We start from the raw sequence: 23,023 nt of genomic DNA on the forward strand, positions 1-23,023 counted from the left end.
TTATTTTTTTCCTATCAAAATATAAGACTGTAGGATCTGCCAAATGATACTGCATTAATAGAGATGACTTGACATTTAAAAAAAAATGATGTCATCTGAATGGAAATAACAATGCATCCAAATCATTAGTACATTAATCCCATTCTCTACACCACATCCAAGATGACAGGCAATCCTCTGCAAAAACCAGCTTCAGAATTTTGGGGGCAACAGAGGGGATGAAAGATGAAGGGTGGGGGAGTTAGCGAGGAGAGGGTCTAGCAGATTACTCTCAAAATCCCCAATCTAAACCGATTCCTCCAAAAAAGAGCCAACTTTTCTCAGTTATAGGCTATAGAAGCGAAGCAGTGGGGTGACTGTGGCTTGGTTCTTAAAAGTCACCTGGTAATTCTGCTCTCCAAGGACAAAGCAGGGCTAGAAACGGAGTTACCAGATCATCCCCTAACTCCAATCAGAGGTACTGGAGCTTGGACAAGTACATGACTTTGTGCTGTGGGAGCTCTCAGAAGATACACAGCTTGCAAAGCGGAGCGTTCCTGGGCTGTGGCGCCCCACCAGGCAGGCGCGAGCCCAGCTCTGCCTCCACTGCTCAGCAGTCGTGGGGAAGCAAGAAATCCCAGTGATCCCACCTGGAAAATGAGTATACTCTCCCTTCCCAAATCGGATTATTAGTGGCATGAAATATGTCTGTGAACTGAGCTTAGCATACAGTGGGCACTCAAATTGGGGCCAGTTTGATCTTTCCTCCACAGCTTGCTGTCAGGCCTAACAAGTTACCAGCACTCTAGTGCCAGCAAACATTTCACGTAAGATTGAAGGCAGGAGGAAAGGGGACGACAGAGAATAAGATGGTTCGATGGCCTCACCAACTCAGTGGCCATGAATCTGAGCAAGCTCCGGGAGTTGGTGATCGACAGAGAAGCCTGGCATCCACGGGGTCGGAAAGAGCTGGACATCACTGACTGAATTGAACTGAACTTAAAAGAAAACTTGTAACCCACTACCAGAAGAAAAAGAATATCAACAGGACAGTGGGTGCAAGACTGAAGCAACTGCACAGAAGGCTGTCTGTCCCTCAGTTTCTCTGTGCCACCACAGCCAGAAGGTGTCACTGTGTGAAATGGACACACAAGAACCACAGACTTAACCAGTACTGTGCACTCCGAGAAAAGTGAAAGAAGTAAAAGGGTAAGGAAGAGAGAAAAATTAAAGGCTCAAGTGACTCACTTGGACTTTGACCTAAAGAATCCAAAGCTCTAAAGATAAGGATGAACCACACACGTAAAGAGGTAGAGTCAGATACACAAAATTAAGCAGTCCCTGCAAAATTCCCAGGGCAAGGGAGAAACGTGCACGCACGTTTCCCAAGTCATTCAGTGCCTAAGGGAGGGGTCCCCATTCATTTCTGGGTCCCAGTGTTTACACACACACCAAGTGTCAGTCACGCTCTAGGCTAGGGCCCTGCCCATAAGCCTTTCCTTGTTGAAGTGATCAATTCCGATTCTTGGCAATAATCCCTTTAAAAGGCCAGCTGCTGCTGTCTAGTCACTGATGCCAACCCTTTCCAGGTGGGAAAAAAGAAATCAATACAGCCAACACCTAGATGGAGAGGCAAATTTAAAGCAAAACGCCCTGAGAAAGGCCGGAACCCAGAGAGGGGGGAGGGTCCCGTGGCTCCCCGGGGTCAGGCAGGAAGGGCGCGAGCGGGGGGGAGCGCCAGCCCTGCAGGCGTGGGCGCGCGGGGACTCTTATTCTGACACGGGATCCGCAGCCGCCGTCGCCGTCGCCGCGGGGTTCAGCGCCGCGGCCCGGCCTGCCCGCGACCCTCGTCTCCCGCCCGGGACCCCCGCCCCGCGCGCCCACGTGCCACTACCCCCATGCCCGTCCTGGCCGCTCGGAAGCAGCACCTCACGACCTGGCCCCGATTCTGACCCCCAGAAGAAGCCCAAGAGGAAGAGGGGCGACGCCGCGACTTTCTGGGACCCCCGCCCGGCCCGGCCCCCACGTGCCCGGGCGGCGTCGGAGCGCGGAACTTTCCAGGGCAGCGCGAGGAAGACGCTCCCGGAATACAAGGAGTAGAACTCGCTCGCTCTCACTTTTCCACGCTCGCATCGGGGTCCCTCACAGCCCCCCGACCCTCCAACCCTGCCCAGCCCACACCGCCCCGGCCGCTCCAGTCTCCCTCACGCGACCCCGGCCCTGACCCCAGCCCCCGCCCCCCGCCAAGTTTGGTCCGGAACTTACCGGGCCGCGGGCCGGCCGGGCCCTAGGACAGTGAGCGGGTTCAAGGGGCCGCGGGGCCGGGGTCAGGGTCGCCTGCGGGGCCGGGCGGCCGAGGGGCTGGGGGCGCTGGGCCGCGCGCGCTCGCTCCGCCAGTGGGGCCGCCCGGGCCCGCGGCGCTCGCTCCGCCGGTACGCCCGCCCGCCCGCGCCGCCGGCCAGATAATGCGCCCCTCGGCCGCACACATGGAGCCCGGCGCCGGCGTCACCGCCCGGGACATGCGCACCAGGTCAGCGCGCCCGGCCCGCGGCCCCCAAAACACCGGGGAGCTCTTAAAGGCGACGCCGCCCGCCCGCGCCCGGCTGGGCGGGGCCAGGCGGTTGATGGGCGGGGTCTTGTGTTGGTGGGCGGGGTCGGTTGACCGGCACCGCCCCGGAAGCACCGCCCCTCCCGACCGCCCTCCACGGGACGCCCAGCCCCGTGCGCTGGTTTCCCACGAGGGCTCGGGCGGGCTCCTGTAGCAGCGCCGAAGGGTCGTCGCCAGCTCACCCGCGCGGCACAGCCGAGCGGGCCGCGCCCAGGGCTGACTCACGGCGCGCTCACTGCTGACCTCGCTCCAACTGGGCCGCGAGACCTCGAGCAACTTCTGAAAACCGAGGTTAGAATGCCACCCCTGCGGGATCGACACACAGAAGTTCCCCTCCAGGGGATCGGCGAAACCATAATTCCTCCAGCTCAGTAAAGAGAATTCTACAAAGTAAGCGCCTGAGCCACCAACTTAAAAACACTTAAGAGATGACTGCTCTCCCTCTCCAGTTACTTCCCAATCTGCCCCGGGCTTCTAGGAGGTGAAACCTCCCAAGAAACCAAATCTGCGCCCTTCCCTCTGCAGTGACGTGGAGGAAACACGCGAAACAGTCTAACCCGAGAGGATGGGCTTTGGAGATATTCAACTACATAAAGCAAAACACAATTTCAATAGGCAAAATAAAATACCTTGTATTATAAGAAGCTCTCAATATCAAGGTTAGGTCCTGAAGAATCACCAAAAAAGGCCCTTCCCAAGTTCTTTTTATGGCATTAATACAAATAATTCATAATGAGACACCTAGATAACACATCCTAATACATATTCATCAAGTGAAACAAAGTTTTACCAAACATACTTTTACCACTTGAAATGTAGTGATATTTTTGTACTTCATTGTTTTAAAGAGAATCAATGTAATTCTGACCCACAACTGGTCTTGACCCCAAACTTTAAAAAACTTAATGTAGAGTAAGTTTCACAAATTATAAAGTTTTCTGCCATGTTCCTCCACCCCCCCAACCAATCTCAATAAGAAGTTCAAAAAAGCCCATAGTTCCACACCTAACTGGCAACTTTTTGTTGCTGATTCCACCCCCAACCCAACCCAAAAAATCTTTCAAGGGCTTAAAGCCAACATCTGGTAAGACCTCTCCAGGACCAAAAGAGAAGCATTCCTCAAACTAAAAATGATACAAGTTGTTGACCCTCAAACACCTTGCCTGACCCAATTTTATCAGCAATTTGCCTTGCTACAAAGAAATTTAAATGTTCAAATTCAAAAACCGAACAAAAACAGTTTATTCTCAAACAGGTAACTGGGTAGAGGAATGCAGAAAAATCCCTCATCCCAGAGGCAAAGGTAGTTTAAAACAAGTATGATTTTCACTCTAATTTGGCAGCTCTGTATTCTGAGAACTGCTTTATTCAACAATTAGTGAGATGATATATATTAAAGCAATACAGCTATATTAAAGCAATACAAGCAAAATATTACCTCACTGCTCCTCAACTGGGTCCTGATTAATCCAACTTAATTAACTACAGACACAGCAAAGTATGGTCAGGTGGGAGATCCAAGACTTGAGTCTGACATAGGGATTCCAGATATGAGCTGGCAAACCCTGTGCAAATCACCCAGGTGACAACCATCCTGTTTTAAAGAGGAAGGCATCAGCTGTGACACAGTAATGACACGGCCCCATGGACTGAGATGTGAACTGGTGACAGGTGGTCCTCCAAAGAACAGTGCCAACTTCTCTGGCTGGCAAAGGGTGAAATGGTTTATTTTGTGATAGGAAGAGAGGACCAAGTGTGTAGATGGAAAAAGCGATGGTGAATCCAGACCTGTTTGGGGACCCAGATGCTCAGGTGGGTGAATGCTGATGCTGCTTGGCTTTGAGGCCTTGTGCCATTGTACTGGACTAAACAGCAAATAGTTCAGCTGGCTGAACTGAGATTCAGCTGATTAAGAAATATGCTGCAATCACCTTCAGATACCATTCTAAAACAAAGCACTAAGAGACAAGCAGGGCTAGAACTATGTTTCTCTTGAAGTTTTTTCCCTCTGCCCTAAGAACGAGGCAGTCACTTAATACGTATAGATGTCAGTTAACATAAAAACACTTCTGTTATTAAGTTGAAAAATTTTTCTGCCAAATTCACTTCATATCCTTCAGATCAGATCCTTGCTAATAATAGCCAAGCCTCCTTCCACCCTAACCACTGAAGAAATATTCTAATTATCTCTCTAATGTACTATTAAATAAACTTCCAAACACCATCTGAGCTAAATTCCTGTACAACAGAGGGACTGACGAAAAGAAATTTGGGCCAAATTCCATGTTCGTGTCCTCGTTTATAAAGCAGAAATTAGTCAAAGGCTCCAAAGTAGTGTGAAACTGACTGAAAAGGAGTAGCATCACCTACTGAATGTTTAAGGTACTGTACTTTTTGGGTTTTAATCAGAAAATTTCTTTGAAGTTTCTGGTGGGCAAAAATTTAAGATGTCTTATCTGATAAATAAGAACTGGATTCTGTAGGCTGGGGGAGCCTAGAGGCACCACCTAAACAAGGTTCAAAGGCTGGTGGCACAGAAAGACACAGAATGATTTCAATGCATAAAATGCCTTCGTAGGAAAGACAGGACTCACAGAGGAAAGGAATGCTCCCCTCTCTGGGGAGGGCTCTGGGAAATCTTTGCGGATGTGACATTTGAGCCAGCTCTTAATGGATGGACATCCTAGGCAACGAGAATAGCAGAGGCAAGGGGCCAGAGCTGGCTACTCCTGGAGTGGCTTTGGCGCAGAAAGGGCTGAAAAGGGGTGGATTCATTATCCTTTATACTTTCTAGATGGCTTTCTCTCTCAGAATGCTTAAATTCACAAGCTAAGCAGGCGTAGTTATGAAGACTTTAACCAATTTTTAGATTACCGCTATCAAACAGTGACACTAAGCTCCAACTTGTATTCTAAGAAGCTCTCCAAAGAATAAACAGGTTGTTCATTCAAGTTTGAAAAAAATAGGGACTTCCCTCATGGTCCAATGGCGAAGATGCTGAGCTCCCAATGCAAGGGGCCCGGGTTGGATCCCTGGTCAAGGAACTAGATCCCACATGCTGCAACTAAAGTTTGTGCATGCTGCAACTAACTCCCAGTGCAGCCAAATAAAAAGTTTAAAAAAAAATTTTTTTAAGGTACCCTTATGACAAAGAGCACTAGACTTCCCTGGTACCCAGTGGTTAAGAATCTACCTGTCAATGCAGGGGACATGGGTTCTATCCCTGGTCCGGGACGATTCCACATGCTGAGGGGCAACTAATCCTGTGCACCACAACTACTGAGGCCCGCAAACCCTACAACCTGTGCTTTGCAACAAGAAAAGCCACCACAATGAGAAGCCAATGCAACACAACTAGAGAGGAGTTAGCTCAATGCAACTAGGAAAAGCCTGCATGCAGCAGCAAAGACCCAATGCAGCCAAAAATTAATACATACACACATACACAAATAGAAATGTGATCATAAAATTTTAAAAAATTATTTAAAAAGAAAGAAAAACAGCACTGACTACTTTCCACACTTTGCATTTTTAGTACTCTAAAGTCTAAAACTGTTTTCATTGAGTTTAGAGACAATATAACCACAGTCTCTAAGAGGATTATTTTTAAGTTTCTTATTTCACCCCAAATTCATACTCAGATGGTGAGATTACAAAGCAATTGGGTTGGGAAAGGAAAAGATTTGTTTCTTTGTGAATTTCATCTCCCTAGTACTTTGATATTTTTAGTACCTTTTTCAAGGACCAGAAGAGTTAAAGGGGATGTACTTTAAGAAAAATACAATACTCCCAACACATTACAGCTGCTACAACAAATGTCACTGTTTAAAAGCAATCACACTTTTACACTAGATTCGAAGTTTGTGGGAGACATCAGCTCCTGTCTGCCCCATCCCAGGAAAGCTCTCTGAAGTGCAGCTCTCTGGAGATGAGCCACCTTGTCAACATGTGTTTGAGTAGCCTTTCTAGCCAAAACTCCGAACACTTAGTTTTAATGCAACGTGGAGTTCAGGCTCCATGTGTAGTTAGTCTCTGTGACCTTGACGATATCCCTCTATTACAGGGTTCTGAGTACAAATGCTTCCCTAAAGGGTTAAATACAAACTGCTAAGTAGTACCACTGTGAACCGTGAACCGGAAGTGTATCTCCCACTCTGTCTTCATCTGCATGTGTCACCAGTTGGCAAGGAATATCTCTTTTGTGTCTATACATGGCTGACAAAAAAAAGCACATCTAATTTAGATCTATTTTAAGTCTGAAAAGTTAGTCAGTGAACCATGTTTTTATGAATTAAAGAATTGAGGGAAAAAAAACAGAAGACAACCAGGAAAAAAAAAAAGTGCTCTATGACAATCTTAAGTCTAGAAATAAATCTATTCAAACATGCTTAACAAAGAAACTGTTAGTCACATCATTCATCCTTGGATGCTAATAAACATCCTTGGTTTAGACATTTAGAAAAACATATTTTAAAACCTTGGTATCCAGTTCATACCTCTATCTCCAGTTATTAAATGGCAGATGTTCCAACTTGACATAGGAAGGAGAAAAACATTCCTCCCAAAGTTTTCCTAACATGATGAGTACTTGCCACCTCCACTGGTGCCCAGCATTTTACTATAGAAAATATATGAGATGGGTCTTTCTAGTTTTCTCCCTCGCAGCTTGCCCTATTCCATGCTGATCTAGTCAGGCCTACGATATTACCAACTCCTGGTTTGAAAGCAGTAAAATCTTTTCTTCAAATTTGGGTCAAAAATCAACCTTCACCATATGTAAAATAGATAGCCAATGGGAATTTGCTGTACGGCTCAGGAAACTCAAACAGGGGCTCTGTATCAACCTAGAGGGGTGGGATGGGGAGGGAGGTTCAAAAGGGAGAGGATAGAGGTATACCTATGACTGGTTCATGTTGAGATTTGACAGAAAACAACAAAATCCTGTAAAGCAATTATCCTTCAATTAAAAAAAAAAATTAAAAAAAATCAACCTTCAGTATAGATACTTTAAGAGGATAAATATAAACTTCAAACCTTTATAAATATAAAATATAAAGCCTAAACCTTGAAAATGTCATGCAAGTTAAAAAACTGTTCTGCATGTTAAGAATTGTAGGCCAGCTTAGGGCGTCCCTGGTGGCTCAGTGATAGAGCATCTACTTGTCAATGCAGGGGACACAGGTTCAACCCCTGACTCAGGAAGACCCCACGTGCCACAGAGCAACTACGCCGGTGCACCAGAACTATTGAGTCCGCACTCTAGAGGCTGGGAGCCACAGCGACTGAGACAACATGCCAAAACTCCTGAAGCCCAGGCGCCTAGAACACAGCTTCTGCAATGAGAAGCCAGAGCACTACAACTAGAGCATACCCCCACTCACTGCCACTAGAGAAAAGTCTGTGTGGCAATGAGGACCCAGCACAGCCAAAAATAAATAGATAAAATTTAAAAAAATTTTTTAAATGAAAATCCTCAAAGGAAAGAAAAAATTCAAAAGCAGCGACTTCCCTGGTGGTCCAGTGGCTAAGACTGCGCTCCCAGTGCAGGGAGCCCAGGTTCTATCCCTGGTCAGGGCACTAGATTCCACAAGCCACAACTAACGATCCTGCAGGCTGCAACTGAGACTCAGTGCAGCTGAAATATATAAATATTTAAAAAAAAAATCGGAAGCAGTCCCCATTATCTGTCCTCCATGTAGACTGCATACTATTACAAAGAGAGTCCGCACAGTCTGATTTCACTAGCCACCACTGGTTGATTGAAAATACTTATTCAGAGGTCAATTTAAACATAACTTTACAGTTCAATCTTGAATCCTACTATGACACATTTTATAAGACTCTCTACTTTTGAAGGTAACTGAGCTTTTCTTGCCAAAGGTGCTCCATTCAAACACTGATTTTTAGATAAGCATAACCACTTCAGGTCAAGAAAATTCACCAGACTGTTTTTCACGTCCAGGTCCCTAATGGTGCCCATGCTGTGCCTCCCCTGTGAATGCCCAGTCACCTAAAAAATAGCTCTCCCCATTTCCCCTCCCTTTGCAGGCTCTCCAATCCATCCCTCCTTCTACATTCCAGCTGCAGCATTTTGCTCACTTTCCAGTTCACGAACCTCTCTTTTCCTAGCAGCATATGAGGGCCCCTGTATCCAGTCAGGCGCCTAACCCTTGACAAGTTAAATGAGCACTCCCATCACACTTGAAGGTAAGGTTTTTGCTATGACAGACTGCAGCCACATCGTGTGTAAGTTTGAGCCTTTTCTAGTTACCCTGTCATGCTTCAGAAGGCACGGCAAGTCCACAGGGTATACCAAGGGGATGCAGTGGTAGTGGCGGCAGCAGCAGGGGCAGTATAAGGCTACAGTGAACCAAGGAAACCCGTTAGGAAAAACCAGCCAGCCCAGGAACCTCTACATCAGCTTTCCCTAACCTCTTGGAATGCCTGATGATCTGAGGTGGAGCTGATGTACCAACAGAAATAGAGTGCACAATAAATGTAATGTGCTGGAATCATCCCAGAACCATCCTCCTTCCCTCCGGTTCATGGTAAAACTGTCCTCCATGAAACCAGTCCCTGGTGCCAAAAAAATTGAGGACTGCTGCTCTAGATCACTGGCCCTCAATCATAAACAGCAGCCTGTGGCCCCAGCGTGGACTGGTTTGCTCTTGGGCAGTATAACTGCCATTGGTAGCTATCCAAACTTGGGTGCCAACCTCAAGAGGAATAGCCAGCCTTGATATGATTCTATAACAATCACCTTTACTGTTGTTTAGTTGTTAAGTTGTGTTCGACTCTTTGTGACACCATGGATTGTAGCCCGCCAGGCTCCTCTGTCCATGGGATTTCCCAGGCAACAATACTGGAGTGGGTTGCCATTTCCTGCTCCAGGGGATCTCCTGTACTGGCAGGCAGATTCTTTACCACTGAGCCACCTGGGAAGCTACCTTTACTAGGTGTCTACAACAGTCTGGCTCCTTGCTTCATGCTTGCCATCCCCACCAGCAAATGAAGAGACGAAGGCTCCAATGTTAGGCCACTTTCCTAAGGGCACAAAGCCAGCAAGTGGCAGAATCTGGCTTTCTGGCTCTAAAATTTCTATTGCACACAGGGCTTCCCATGGCACTTTTTACCAAGCAGTAAAGACAAATAACAGCAAACGATTATCCAAGAACACTCTTGCAGAAGGATCTATCTATTGTCTGCTTCCGTAAGTTCTCTAAACATCTCCAGAGCAGCCTTTTGCAGGCAAGCTACTGCAGGGAGCCCTGTGATAGATAATGCAACAGGAAACTGTCCTGTTAACCACCCTGCCAGACAGTCCTGAATTTGTGGGTACATAAGCTGGGCCTGCAGTCCTGCTAAGTGCAGGTCCACTAGCTCCCAGCTCTGACAGAGCGGCTTACTGAGCAAAAAGTGAGAGCCTAACATGTTTTCTATGCTCACCATGGAGCCTAAGAACGCAGCCTGGAGGGCGGGGAACAGGAAGTGAAGAGAGAGCAAGCATCCACTTCCCAAGGGCAGCAGAGCCCAGAGGTGGGAGTCTGATCACGTGCACAGTTGCAATACTTGTCCACGCCCACTTCCGGCCTGGGCTTTCCTCTTCCAGGAGTCAGTACTTGGGTGAAGAGAGAGGAAAAGAAGACTACCAGGAACTCCTTGTAATATGCTCCCTCTCCCCTGGATCCTGGGCCCCGAATGAGTATCCACCCCTGCTCTCTGGCTCCACCCCTCATAAATACACTTACTTAAGAAAAACACCTGTCACATGATTGATCTAAATGGACTAACATCAAATCTGGACCACAACATAGGAAAATCAAACTAGTGCTTCCCCAGTCCCAGTATAAGAAGGAACGATAGGGCAGAGGGAACTCTGCGCCAAGAATACTAAAACAAGATAAAGCAACCTAGCTCTTTGAAATCTTGCCTTGCCATGCCATAAACAACAGCCAAGTGCTACCCTTGTCTGATTTTTTCTAAGAGATTCCAAATGAGGCAAGAGGACATTTAGAGTTGTGTATCTCTTTGCATATCTGGGCTTCCCAGGTGGCGCTAGTGGTAAAGAACCTGCCTGCCAATTCAGGAGACATAAGAGACATGGGTTCAATCCCTGGATCAGGAAGATCCCCTGGAGAAGGGCACTGCTGCCCACTCCAGTATTCTTGCCTGGAGAATCCCATGGACAGAGGAGCCTGGTGGGCTACAGTTCATAGGGTCGCACAGAGTTGGACACGGCTGAAGCAACTTAGCATGCATGCATGCATGCATCTCTGCATAATAGGCACTGCCATGAAGAAATGCCACGGGATTCCAAAAACACACTGCCACCAGCTTCAGGAGAAGCACAGCTGAAAATGCTCTGGGAAATAACCATTCCAGAATCTCTTTTGTTTGTCCAAGACTATAGCCCCAGTCATCCTGGATCAACTAGTGCCAAAAGCCAACAATCAACCGGGAAAACACCATAATTTCTGCTTCCTTTCAGAGAGAGGAAACAGAAAAAAAGAGTCCAGTGAGGAAATCAGGGTAGTAAGGTTTCACTTCCAAACTTTCAAGAAACTCTACCCCAAAAGCTCAACATCCAGGGATAGTCTCAGAGAAGCCCTGAGATATTCTTTCATTCATTCATTTGCCTGTGACCGGGACGTACGATCCTGGAGGCCTGATCCTGGAGGCCTGACCGCATCTCTCTAGCCTGCTCACTGCCAGACTTCCAGCACGCAGCACGGGGTGCCTGGTGCATCATTTTTTGCTGAATTATTTGCTGGCATAGGAAGTTATATGAGCCAGAAGATCTAACACTTTCTATTTTCCAATCCAAGTTACATTAAAAAAAAAAAACACAAAACCCTAACTTAGGGCCACACAGGAAAACTCGTAACAGGTTAAGCCCTTACTCGAGTGTTCAAATGTCCCTTATATGCCAGTTTGAAGGGATAAATTCATATCCAAGCAACACATCAATATAGACTAAGGATAAAGTCAAACTTAATACTAGACATTCAAAATAACAACATCCATATATCTGAATGGAACAACTCCATAGAGTAGTTACTTCCCAATTCCAAAAGAGGTCAGCTTCTTTCTTATCATCAAAATCCCGCAGGGATTTAATGCCCCCAGGGCTGTCTCCAACAGGAAGGAAACCCTGACTTCCCAGCTATTTCAGTTATATAAATCAACAGTTTATCATCCAGAGTTAGAAGCTGGGCAGTGTTGGGACCCACATGCCTTTTAGAGCAGCCTACCAACGGATAACCACGTTACATTACATCTAATAAATGTACCTAGATCAATATCATTTCTAACTATCCAAGGGTTTTTATTGCTGTAAGGATCTTTCAATTCAAAAAAAAAAAAGGTTTAAAAAACTTCCTGTTAGATAAAAGAGATGAGATGGTGGCGCCACCATCCACCAAAGTGAAGTCTGTGGTACATAAGAAACATAATTTCAGAAGGGATAATAATCCCTTTAAAGTTCTTAACCTTGTGTTTTATATTTTAAAAATAATAAACTTTGCTCCTTTTCCATATAATGGAATAAATGTCCTTAAGAGAATTAAGAGAAATTTAAGACTGGTAGATATTTCTTAGCTTCAACAGTAAAATTCACTGTGTATGTATGAAAGAGAGAGGGAGAGGGGGGTGGGGGGCAGAGGGAGGGAGAGGGGATATTTTTTGGAGGGAACCTTTTTCTTCTAACTTGGGAGTAATGCAGTGGAGGCCTAGCTCAGATTTCTCACTCACTATTCCCCTGCAACCCAGGTTTTAGCTATCAGGGACAAGTGCCATCTGTCCCCACATGAATAAGTGAAAAAGGTAGAGCCCAACTCATCAGTCCCAATTTTAAGGCGTTCACTAATTGCTAAGAAAAACAGCTTCTCAGAAAAAAAAAAAGTGTCCTGCCCATTCCAGTCCCCATCCACAGAGGCTGAGTTAGCATCTCCACAGTTCTCTGGATATTTGGGACCTCAAGGTGAATTCTGATCTCATAGGCACTATGCTACACACTCAATGTACTTGTAATAGTATTCTAATAGTATTGTGTGGCAACAAATGCCTTTGTACATCACGTTTGCAGTCTTTTGCCCCCAAATCTGACCCATTACCCAAAAAGAATGGTTTGTCTTCCAAAGTTCTAATGTGTAAGAAGAGATCACTTATCAGGTAACTGTTTTGTATCCTTCAGTCAAGCAGTCCCAAAATCTGGCCGAGGATCTTATATGGTTCACCTTCTTTTTCTTCCCACAATTCAAGTTTGTAATAATCTTCTATCCAGCCTGTGGTCTAATTATAGTAATATATCTCCTTGTCCTTAACTCACAGGTTACCCCATTTTACAGAGGGAAAAAGCAAGGCCAAGGCAAACACAAACCCCTGCCACAAAACCAAACTATCTCACAACTGCTATCTGAACACAGAAAAATGCTAGACCCAGGTAGGCAGTGGATTTTGCAAGAGACAAGTTTCTTTCTCTTTGCTCTTTGGGCATATTTAGCCTTGGCAAAATATCAAACGTTTCCTTGTCTGGGAGTCCAGGCCAGAACCATAGTCTCCTGAGCACAACAACCAACCTTTATTGCACACCAACCACGTGCTAGGTGCTATGCTGGCTGCCTCTGGTTCATTATCCTAGATTCATTCATTCACACATCTAGGAAGCACTTCCCATTTCTAGGCACCTTCACACATATTCACAGAGATGTGACCCCTGCCTCAAATATTTAGTAACGTGCGGATATTGTGCCATAACTTATCTAAGGCCACACAGCTAGGAAGGACAGACCCAGAATCTGAATCAGGTCCTTCTGACTTCAAAGCTCCCCCTTCCCTAACACCTCACCCTGCCAGTCCTATGGGTTTCATTTCAAATAATAAACATGTGCCAGCACTTCTCTGCCCTGTCTCAGGACATCTTAAGCCCCGAGTTCCCCACCATCTTCCTTTTCCCTTCAGGGCAGTGCCTACAGCTGACCAGGAAGAGGCAGCAGAGAAGCAACCAGGTCTGTGGCAGCTTCCTGCCTGGACTTGACTACTGCAGGAGCAGAGGGCCCAGGAAACTCTCCAAGCACTTCTCCACAGAAGAAAATAGCTCGAGTTGAAACTTGTGTCCACATGGTCCACCGACAGATTTAGAACTCAAATTATAGCCTCGGCAGGAGTCTTCACAAAGGACGCAAATTAAGCAAGACCCAGATGGAAATGAACAGGAGAGAGACAGTCTTAAGTCAAACTGTAAAGTGAACTGCAGTTCTAGCAGTCAGAGGGAAGAACTGGTTGAAATGCTAAACCCACCAAGTTCAGCCTCTATTTCGGAACTCCACTTCAGGAACATTTCTCCCCATGTTTTTAGCCTGAGACTTGTGCATGGACACGAAGTGGTTACAAGTTACTCAGGTTTCAAATTGAGTTCATTCCTGTCCTTTGGACCATCTCTCAATGCCAGCATTCATCAACTGGGGCTCCAGAGAGCTCTGCGTTTGGCAAAACAGATAAAATTAGCTACTGGAGTGAATTTGGAATCCAGGGTGGGCCACTAAAACAAAGTACACATGAGATTTGTAAAAGCCATGTAAAAACTTCCTTTGAGCCAAGCTGAAGGCACCTAACTTAGAGAAATGAATTCAAACCCCCTGTTCTCTGCCTCCCTTCCTCCCTTCCTGAATCGAAGGTGACCCATTTCCTGCTTCTTGCCCTGCCTTTCAAACCAGAGTGTCCCACAAACTGAAGATCCACTAGAGATCAAGGGGTAAGTGAGTCGACCTCAGGAGAGAAAACACAGCAGGAAGACCTGAACGAGCATTTTTTTTTTTTCTTCTCCTTTTGCAGGGGTGGGGGGTGAGTTCTAGCGCACAGAGGACTGAGGGATGGGACAGGAAGTGGGTCAATCCCACAACATGAAGGTGTGATAATGGGGTACAATGCTCCAGCCCTGTCCGTCCTGTCTCTGCACTGGCCTGACAACACTGTAGTGGCCCTGTGACTCAAACATGGAGTAACCACAATTGTCATTTGACAACAGCTCTTGCTCCCCCAAATCTAGCAGGCCTTAAAAGGATAAGAGAAAACAGCGTTTTGTTTTTTGCCTGTCTCCCAATTTCCCTTCCAGCCACAAATTCCTCCAGGTCCCCTGAAGCTGAGGTAAAAATTCAGAGAATACCCCTAATCTGGCCAGAAAGAAGAATGAAGGTGGGAGGGGCATATTTCCAATCTCTCCTTCCAGAACAGAGAGAAGTGAGTACCAAAAACAGAAACAGGGGAACTCTGAAGTTGGGGTCTCGAAGGAAAAGTGAGGGAAGAGTTTTTACATTAGAGAACCAGGAGGGAAACCTTAGGAAAGGGGAAATGTCCTCAGGCAAGCGGAAGGAGAACCCCTAGGAATGGAGGGGGACCCTTCAGAGAAGTGAAGAAACTCATTCCCTCTTCAATCAGAGAGGGGGTATCTTGCAAGAGTGGAGACATACCTCAGGGATGTGAGGAGCCTAATAAAGTGGAACATTTCACTTTAGGAAGAGAACCTCTGGAGAAGCCAGGGACCCCTCCAAACTCTGCAGCACCCATAGATTAGTAGGAGTCCCCCACAAAATGTAAACTGTTTTGGAAAAGTGGGGAACATTTCCTCAAACAAATAAGGATCCAGTCATACGTATGGGCACTTTGGAGTAATGGGCCCCCTCAGGAAAATGGAGGTACTCATCAAAAAGTTAGGGGGTCCCATCAAAAGTGAGGACAACTCAAAAATGTGGGGAACACCTCCAAGAAGGATTCTGACAGAAGCAGGAACACCTCAGATTAGTTGAGGGGGAGGCACAGGGGGAAAGGAGGAGGTCACCCAAAGAAGTGGGGACAGAGAAGCAGGGAGAGCAACGCAGAAAGGTAGGGGGGAAGGGGAACCTGTGAAAAGTAGGGGACACCTTAAAAAAGCAAGGGCAAAAAAGGAACACAGTACACAGTGGGACAACAGCTCAGAGAAGCAGGGATCTCCTTACAGAGGCGGGGGTCCCCCAGAGAACTGAGGGGGAGGGTCCCCTAGAAACAGGAATACCTCCTCAGAGAAGTGGCGGTCCCTCAGGGATGATGGGGGTCGGTCCCAGAAAGGGAGGCGGTCCCACATAAAAATCAACCCCTCGGAAAAGCAGAGGTCCCCTTAGAGAAGTTGAGAGGAGGTGTCTCAGAGACGCGGGGCCCTCAGAAAACGGGCCCCTTAGCGAAGCAGGAGGTCCCTCAAAGAGATGGGGCACCCTCAGGGAAGGGAGGCTCCCCTCAGAGAGGCAGGGTCCCTTTAAAAAGCAGGTTCCAAAAAAATAAATAAATAAAAATAAAAAGCAGGTTCCCCCAGACAAGAGGGTCCATGCATGGAAGCGGCCCCCTCGGAGAAGCGGAAGCCCCAGAGAAGCCCGGGGCACCGGAAGCCAGGGACCCGCCACCAGCGGCGTCCGCCCCTCACTCACCGAAGTTGCTCGGCGCCTCTGCGGGCGGCTGCTGGGCCCCAGACGGCCTCGGGTGGCAGGGTCGGATCCCGTCCGCTCGGGTCTCGCGGCGGCAGCTCCCTCAGGTGGCGCCCGCGGCGGTGACCGCGGCGGCGACAGGACGACGGACGATCGACCGACTGACTGCGCGGGCGGCGCGGAGCGCGTTCGGGCAGCGGGGGTGCGCGTGCGCGCGCCGGGGCGCTGACCCCGGGCGGGAGGAGCCGCCGCGCCGCGCTCGAAGCCGCCGCTTGGTCTCGCCGCTCCGTCTCACACTGAAATTGCCCGCTTCGCAGCCCGGCTTCCCCGGTTGCTAGGCAGATTTCGCCTCTCACACTTCCGGGTTGAGGCACGTCTCACCGAGTGGCGGCGCCGCAGGCCAATGAGGTCCGGCCAGAGTTCCCGGGATCCGCGCCCCGGAGAGGGCGTGGCCAGCCTCGTGAAGGACAGCATTCAGCGGCCAATGATCATACGGGCCGGCTGGCCCTAGGGATCGCGCCGGGGGCTTGGGCGGGCCCGAGGAGGCGGGACAAGATGAATGACATGCGCTTTGCCAATGGGAGAGTGGAGCGGACCTCCGGTCCAGTCAGGGCGCTTCGGGGGTGGGGTTTTAGCTTCGGGGCAGGAGCACCGCGAGGGGCGGGGCATGAGGACGCGTCAATCCGTGGTCGGCTGCTCGGACACTGGCGGGGGGTTCTGCCCGGCTACCCGACGGCCGACAACTATCTGGGCAGGGGGTTCCCCGCAGTGCTCAGCAGGGGCGCCCCACCCACAATGCACCGGAGGCGGCTTAGGCCGGGCGGGCGTGGGGCGGTTACGCCGGGCAGTGGGCGGGGCCGCATGAGGCGCGCTCTAAGGGCTCTGGGCGAACTGTGGCCAGCTCTTGTTCCCCAGGGGATTCGTTGCCCTGGGCTCTCTTCTGACTAGAGTCACGGGTTCGACCCTCTTCTGAGGAGAACTTTGAGGAATCTTGCCCCTGACCCCTCTTCTAAGAAGAGTTTTAGCGATTCTTGCCTTGCCCACTTTTCTGAGGATTGCCAGGATAAGAATGATTTTGTACATTCAGGACCCTAGCTCTCTGTTCTAAGAAAACTTGTAGGGATTCGGGCCCCTGTCCCTTTTACTAAGGAGAATTTGGGGGCCCACTGCCTTAACTGGAGTATATTTAGCGATCATACCCTGCTTCTTTTCTGAGCCCTAGTGGTGGCCACTGGCCTTCCTCCCTAGTCTGAGGGGCAGTGGGGGTTGCATGTCCTTGGCCTTCATTTCTGAAGATGGGAAATTCATAACTTGCAAGTCCTTCCTTCCACCAGAGGAGAAACTTGGAACTTAAAGCACCCTTCCTCTCTCCAGAGAGAAATTGCAGGAAACCGATGGCCCCTCACCCTTTTTACTCAATAATTGCCAAGGAGTTGTGCTCCCTGCGCTTTTTCTAAGCAGTGTTTGAGTGTTGCAGAAAGAGTTCCTCTTTTCCTAAGAACTGCAACCAACGAGTTATCCATTTAGCCCTCCTTCCCTTTTTTCTTTTTTTATGAGAATTTTTCCAAGCAGCTGTCAATTCTCTCCCAAGGGTCGAATCTGTGGCCCTTCCTAATTCTGTCCCCTATTGGATTCTTCAGTTCCACTTTTCTGCTCTACTGAGTGGGGCCATTCCAAGCAGCAGTCCTTTTTATCACCTGTCCCCAGACAAAACTAAGCAGTAACTCAACTCTCCTCGAGCATCACTATGGTCTACCAGGTGTCTGAGGCTTTCACCTCTGTCTTCCCTCAGCTGTTCTGCACTCCTCCCCTGATTTATCCCCAAGGAGCCTAGTTATACCCTTTGCAGGCAACCAGACATCCATTGAATTGAAGGGGTGAAGAAGGCAGCCATGAGAAAGATCCACAAAACTCTGAGGATTCGATATGGCAAACTTTATTGCCCCCACCCCTACCGACCTATGCACAGAAATATGCAAGATGCTGGGATCCCTGAATTATAGGATGTAACTTGTGAGCCAGTTTGAGCACAATAAAGGGAAATAGGCCTATTGGACAAGGCAGACTGTTATACTAAAGAGATACCAAGAATAGGTTCTAGGAATGTAGAGGAGGAAGTGATTAAATGAGATAATGGATGTGAAAGTGCTTTGTAAACCTTGAAGCACTGTTCCCTTGTAGAAAGGATTATTGTTATTGTTACAAGTGAGCTGACATTCCTGGGAGAAAAGTAAAAAATAAATGCTGAGAGAGTGATGGGAGGTTGGCAGAGAGCCCTGTGGGGCCTGATTCCCTGAGTGAGCTCAGCCTGGACCCAAGTGGTAAGGCTGACAGAATCCTTGACTAGGAAAGGAAACTTCTGGAAACATGAAGACACCGTGTTCCCAGAGTGCCTTGTTTGTACCTCTGTTGTAGCACTTGCCACATTCTACAAGTGTCTAAAGCTGTCTGGGTGAACAGTAAACCCTTGGACTATGGTGACTGGCAGAGCTGGGGTCAAACCCACACCTGTCACCCTAGCTAGACCAGTTACTTCCCTTGCATGCATGCTTAGTCGCTCAGTCATGTCCAACTCTTTGCGATCCCATGGGCCATAATCTGCCAGGCTCCTCTGGCTATGGGATTCTCCAGGCAAGAATACTGGAGTGGGTTACCATTTCCTACACCAAGTTACTTCCCTTAGCCATATCAAAAAAGGGAACACCAGTTTTCTAAAGGTTGCACTGAGGGTTGTGAGCTCGAAGTGCCTTGTGTGGTACCTGGTGTGCAGTAGGACTTGGGAGCTTTTTGTTTCACTCAAGTCACTAACCAGGATGCTTTCTGAGAGCAAGAATACAGCCTTATTCATTTACGTAATCCCTCAGTGCTTTTATGGTTCTGAATTGAACTGGGATCAAAGAGCAGTTCATTGTCCAACCCCTTCATTTTATACATGAGAAACCGAGAGGCCCAGAGGGCAACTGTGACTTGTTCACATCCCGCTGGTACTTTACGGCTGAATCGTAAACTTGCACTGTTTTAATCTCAGTTTTGGCCTCTGTGCAGGAAAGATGAGAAAGAGGGAGACCTGTGCCCCTGATACGTTGTGCAAGACAGAGTCATGTAAGAACCCAGAATTCCCTGGGCCTAATCTCTCTCTCAGGCAATTGTAAGAAGGTTCTGGAAATAATTCTAATAGAGTCCCCAGACTCAAGAGCAAAGGGCAAGTGGGGGCCTTGACCAGGGTCAAGGCTACCTAAATTAACTTTATCAAAGGGAAATTGCAAATGAAGTGAGGTTATTAATATTTCAGAGCTACTCTATGTAGTTTCCAGACTGATCCCTGAAAATGTCAGGCCCTATAATTACATCTCACCTTTTTATTTTAAGAATGCACAGAATTTCTCAGGTTCTCTGGGGAAAGGGGAAAAAAAAAAAAGCATTGCCTGGAGGCGGAAATGTTGGTTGAATTAAGAGATGTCAATGAAGTCTGGAATTCTAAGCATAAACAAGAGTCCCATTTGGCTGGAAAATTATATCTTTGAAGAATCAGAGGCAAATCCATTCGTTGGAGAGAGTGAAATGACCCACCAAAATGAATGACAGCACAGCTTCTGACATTAGAAAAGAAGAGTACTCAACTCATAGCAAGGATGGGCTTTCCTTTCCACACTGGTAGCAGTGATTGCATCTTTCTGCATCAAGGCGTGTCCCTTCCTGGGTCTGGGAAATCATGTGGGCAAACTGGCTAAGTGACATTCACATCCAAATAGGGAAATGGGAACTGAGCCAGGTGAATGCACAAGTGGCGAGGAAGGCAAGGCCTCAGCAGTAGTTAGAAAAATGAGGACCTGGTGGGTTGCCACCCTGCAGAGACCTTCTCTTGGTGTCGTGGTCCTGGACAAGGAAGAATACCAATTGACAATGAGTAGGAAGGGTACTAAGCACGAATATCAAAGCCCACAAGTGTCCCTCAGTGATAGTGGCAGTTCAGGTACACACAGTAAAGTTCCTCTCCATCATTGCCTCCTAGGATTCTTAGATTGCCTAATTCATTTGGGTTTGCCAAGCACTATGAGGTCCACCTGGGCTTCCCAGGTGGTGCTAGTGGTAAAGAGCCTGCCTGCTGGTACAGGAGACATGAGTGACTCAGTTTCAATCCCTGCATCAGGAAGATCCCCTGGAGGAGGGCATGGCAACCCACTGCAGGATTCTTGCCTGGAGAATCCCATGGACAAAGAAGCCTTGCAGGCTACAGTCCATGGGGTCACAAAGAGTCAGACACAACTGAAGCGACTTAGCATGCACACACGCATGAGATTCACACATCTGAGTTGCTAGTCTACTGAAACGTGCACTGTTCAGCCGATCCACTGGAATCAGCTTTGATTCTCCCAGGGGAAGGGTGGTAATAAGTCAGGTCGTTTGGAGAGGGATAAATTAGGGGTATCTTAGTCCCAGACACTGAATTTAAAACTCCTGTTGCTGCTACTCTGTGCAACCCTGTGAACTGCAGCCCGCCAGGCTCCTCTGTCCATGGGATTCTCTAGGCAAGAATACTGAAGTGGATTGCCATGCCCTCCTCCAGGGGATCTTCCCAACTCAGGGATTGAGCCAGTGTCTCCTGCATCGCAGGCAGATTCTTCACCATCTGAGCCACCATAGAAGCCCTTTTTTTTTTTTTAATTTTTAAAAAAAATTGTTTTTGTCTTCTTTTTTATTTAGTTTATGGAAGCCCAGCTTAACTCTAGTATAATAAAATAAACAACAAGGACCTACTGTATAGCACAGGAAACTACACTCAATATTCTATAATAACCTTTAAAGGAAAAGAATCTGAAAAAAAAAAAAGATGTATAGGTATGTATAACTGAATTACTTTGCTGTATACCTGAAAATAATGCAACATTGTAAATCAACTATGTGTTCTGTGCTGTGCTAAGTCAAATTGGGCTGCCGTGCCCTCCTCCTGGGGATCTTCCCAACCCAGGGATCGCACCCGTTTCTCTTATGTCTCCTGCATTGGCAGGCGAGTTCTTTACCACTAACACTACCTGGGGAGCCCTGTAAATCAACTATACTTCAATTTAAAAAAAGACAGTCAGTCCCTGTTTCCAGAGAGAAATAGACACCACTAAATCAAGAGGTTGGCCTACGATGTCCCCCTGATTCCTTAAGAAAAAGTCAAATAGCACCTGAACTATGCGGGGTTTGGGGGGGCAGGCAGAGAACTTGTGTCCGCTGCATTGGCAGGCGGATTCTTAACTGCTGGACCACTGTGGAAGCCCTCCTTTTTCTATCTGCTCTTTTCAATTTCCATTTCTACCACAGATGCCTGGACTACCTACCACGTGAAAACTGTTAGACTAATTCTCTTAAATCATGGACCACATGACACCCCTACTCAAAAAACTTTGATTTTTAAGGAGACTGTATTGCTTTTATAAATCAGGAAGAAAAAAAATTTTTTAAGTGACCTCCATCACCAAAGGTAAAGATTGAATCCTGACTTAATGTTTTAAGCCCTCTACTTGCCCCTTCTTTTCACTACAGTTTCTTCCTGGATGCTTTCTTCAAGAATGCTATCTTACATTGATTAATGCAAAATTTTCCACATTGAATTCCAGGAGACATCAGAATGACTCAAGGGACTTTTCCTGATGGTTCCGTGGTTAAGACCTCACCTTCCAATGCAGGGAGTACGGGTTCAATCCCTGGTCAGGAAGCTATGATCCCACATGCTTTGTGGCCAGAAAAACCAACAGAAGCAATATTGTAACAAATTCAATAAAAGCTTTAAAAATAGTCCACATCAAAAAAAGAACAGTCTTTTAAAAAAAAGAAGAATGATCAAAATATCAGTAGAGATTCTACGATGAGTTTCCCTACTTAAAAAAAAAGCTTTATTTTCAGCCAGAAAATTTGGCTAAGCCTTTAATATTGTTAATACATGTTGTTATGTTATATTACAACCCTCCTTGAGCATGTGATGTTTCCTTTTTTCCTAAAGTGAAAGTGAAGGTCACTCAGTGGTGTCCGACTCTTTGTGACCCCATGGACTGCCAGGCTCCTCTGTCCATGGAATTCTCCAGGCCAGAATACTGGAGTGGGTAGCTGTTCCTTTCTCCAGGGGATCTTCCAACCCAGGAATCAAACCCAGGTCTCCTGCATTGCAGGCAGATTCATTACCAGCTGAGTTACCAGGGAAGCCCTTTTTCCTAAGAACATCCGTTAATATTCTGGCGAACTTACAATCAGTAGCACCTGGTTCATGGCTTGAATGGGGCTGGCTGGGCTGTTGCCCTGTTTAAGCCAGCTTCTGCCTCCCTTATTGCCTCTCCACCTCCCAGAAGTTGTATGAGATCAAGGTACATTGCCCCATTTTGAAGGGGAGAAAATTGAGGCTCAAGGGTTTTTATTCAGCTAGGGTCACAAATAAATAAAACCAGAACCTAGGTTTAAATTCCAATTCTGAACAAAATCTCTGACTCTCATAGAGTCTTTCCACCTACTAGGGCCATAAGCATATTGATAACTAACATTTTCTGTTTATAATCCTCATTTTTGTACATTTTATATTAAGTAACTACAGAGAGTATGTAGGCTGCCTTGCCTTTCCTTCTTCTCTTCCTCCCTCCTTTTCCTCCTCTCTCATCCTTCTCTACCTCTCTCTCTTTTTCTCTTTCTCCACTAGATAATATATTCCCAAAGGACAGAACTACATTATTCAAAATATTAATACTTAGATACATGCACACATTTAATATATACACAGTGGAGACGTTCCTGATGGTCCAGTGTTTAAGACTCCATGCTTCCACTGCAGGGTTTGATCTCTGGTCAGAGAACCAAGATCCCACATGCCACATGGTGCGGCCAAAAAAAAAAAAAAAAAAAAAAAACCGCACAGCACTTGAACAGTGAATGCCTGGGTCATCCACTTTTTCTGAATGCCTACTCATCTCTCCCCGTCACATCTTCATGTAGATAATAGCATGTTAAGAAC

General features: G+C 47.1%; 1 protein-coding gene across 5 annotated transcripts in view; it reads right to left on the minus strand.

Moving 5' to 3' along the window:
* GATAD2A (GATA zinc finger domain containing 2A) overlaps positions 1–16,363 on the minus strand; it is a 92,504-nt gene extending 76,141 nt beyond the window's left edge. For 2 of the 5 annotated variants that reach the window (XM_070461181.1, XM_020884433.2), the window contains exon 1: positions 16,042–16,361. The gene's annotated coding sequence lies outside the window, so the exon portion shown is untranslated. Of the gene's footprint in view, positions 1–2,244; positions 2,535–16,041 lie in introns of those variants that run through there. The other 3 variants (XM_070461175.1, XM_070461178.1, XM_070461164.1) reach the window with 3 other exon arrangements.
* Between the last annotated feature and the right edge of the window lie 6,660 nt (positions 16,364–23,023).

This window comes from Odocoileus virginianus, chromosome 3 (assembly GCF_023699985.2).
Source record: "Odocoileus virginianus isolate 20LAN1187 ecotype Illinois chromosome 3, Ovbor_1.2, whole genome shotgun sequence".
Lineage (NCBI taxonomy): Eukaryota > Metazoa > Chordata > Mammalia > Artiodactyla > Cervidae > Odocoileus > Odocoileus virginianus.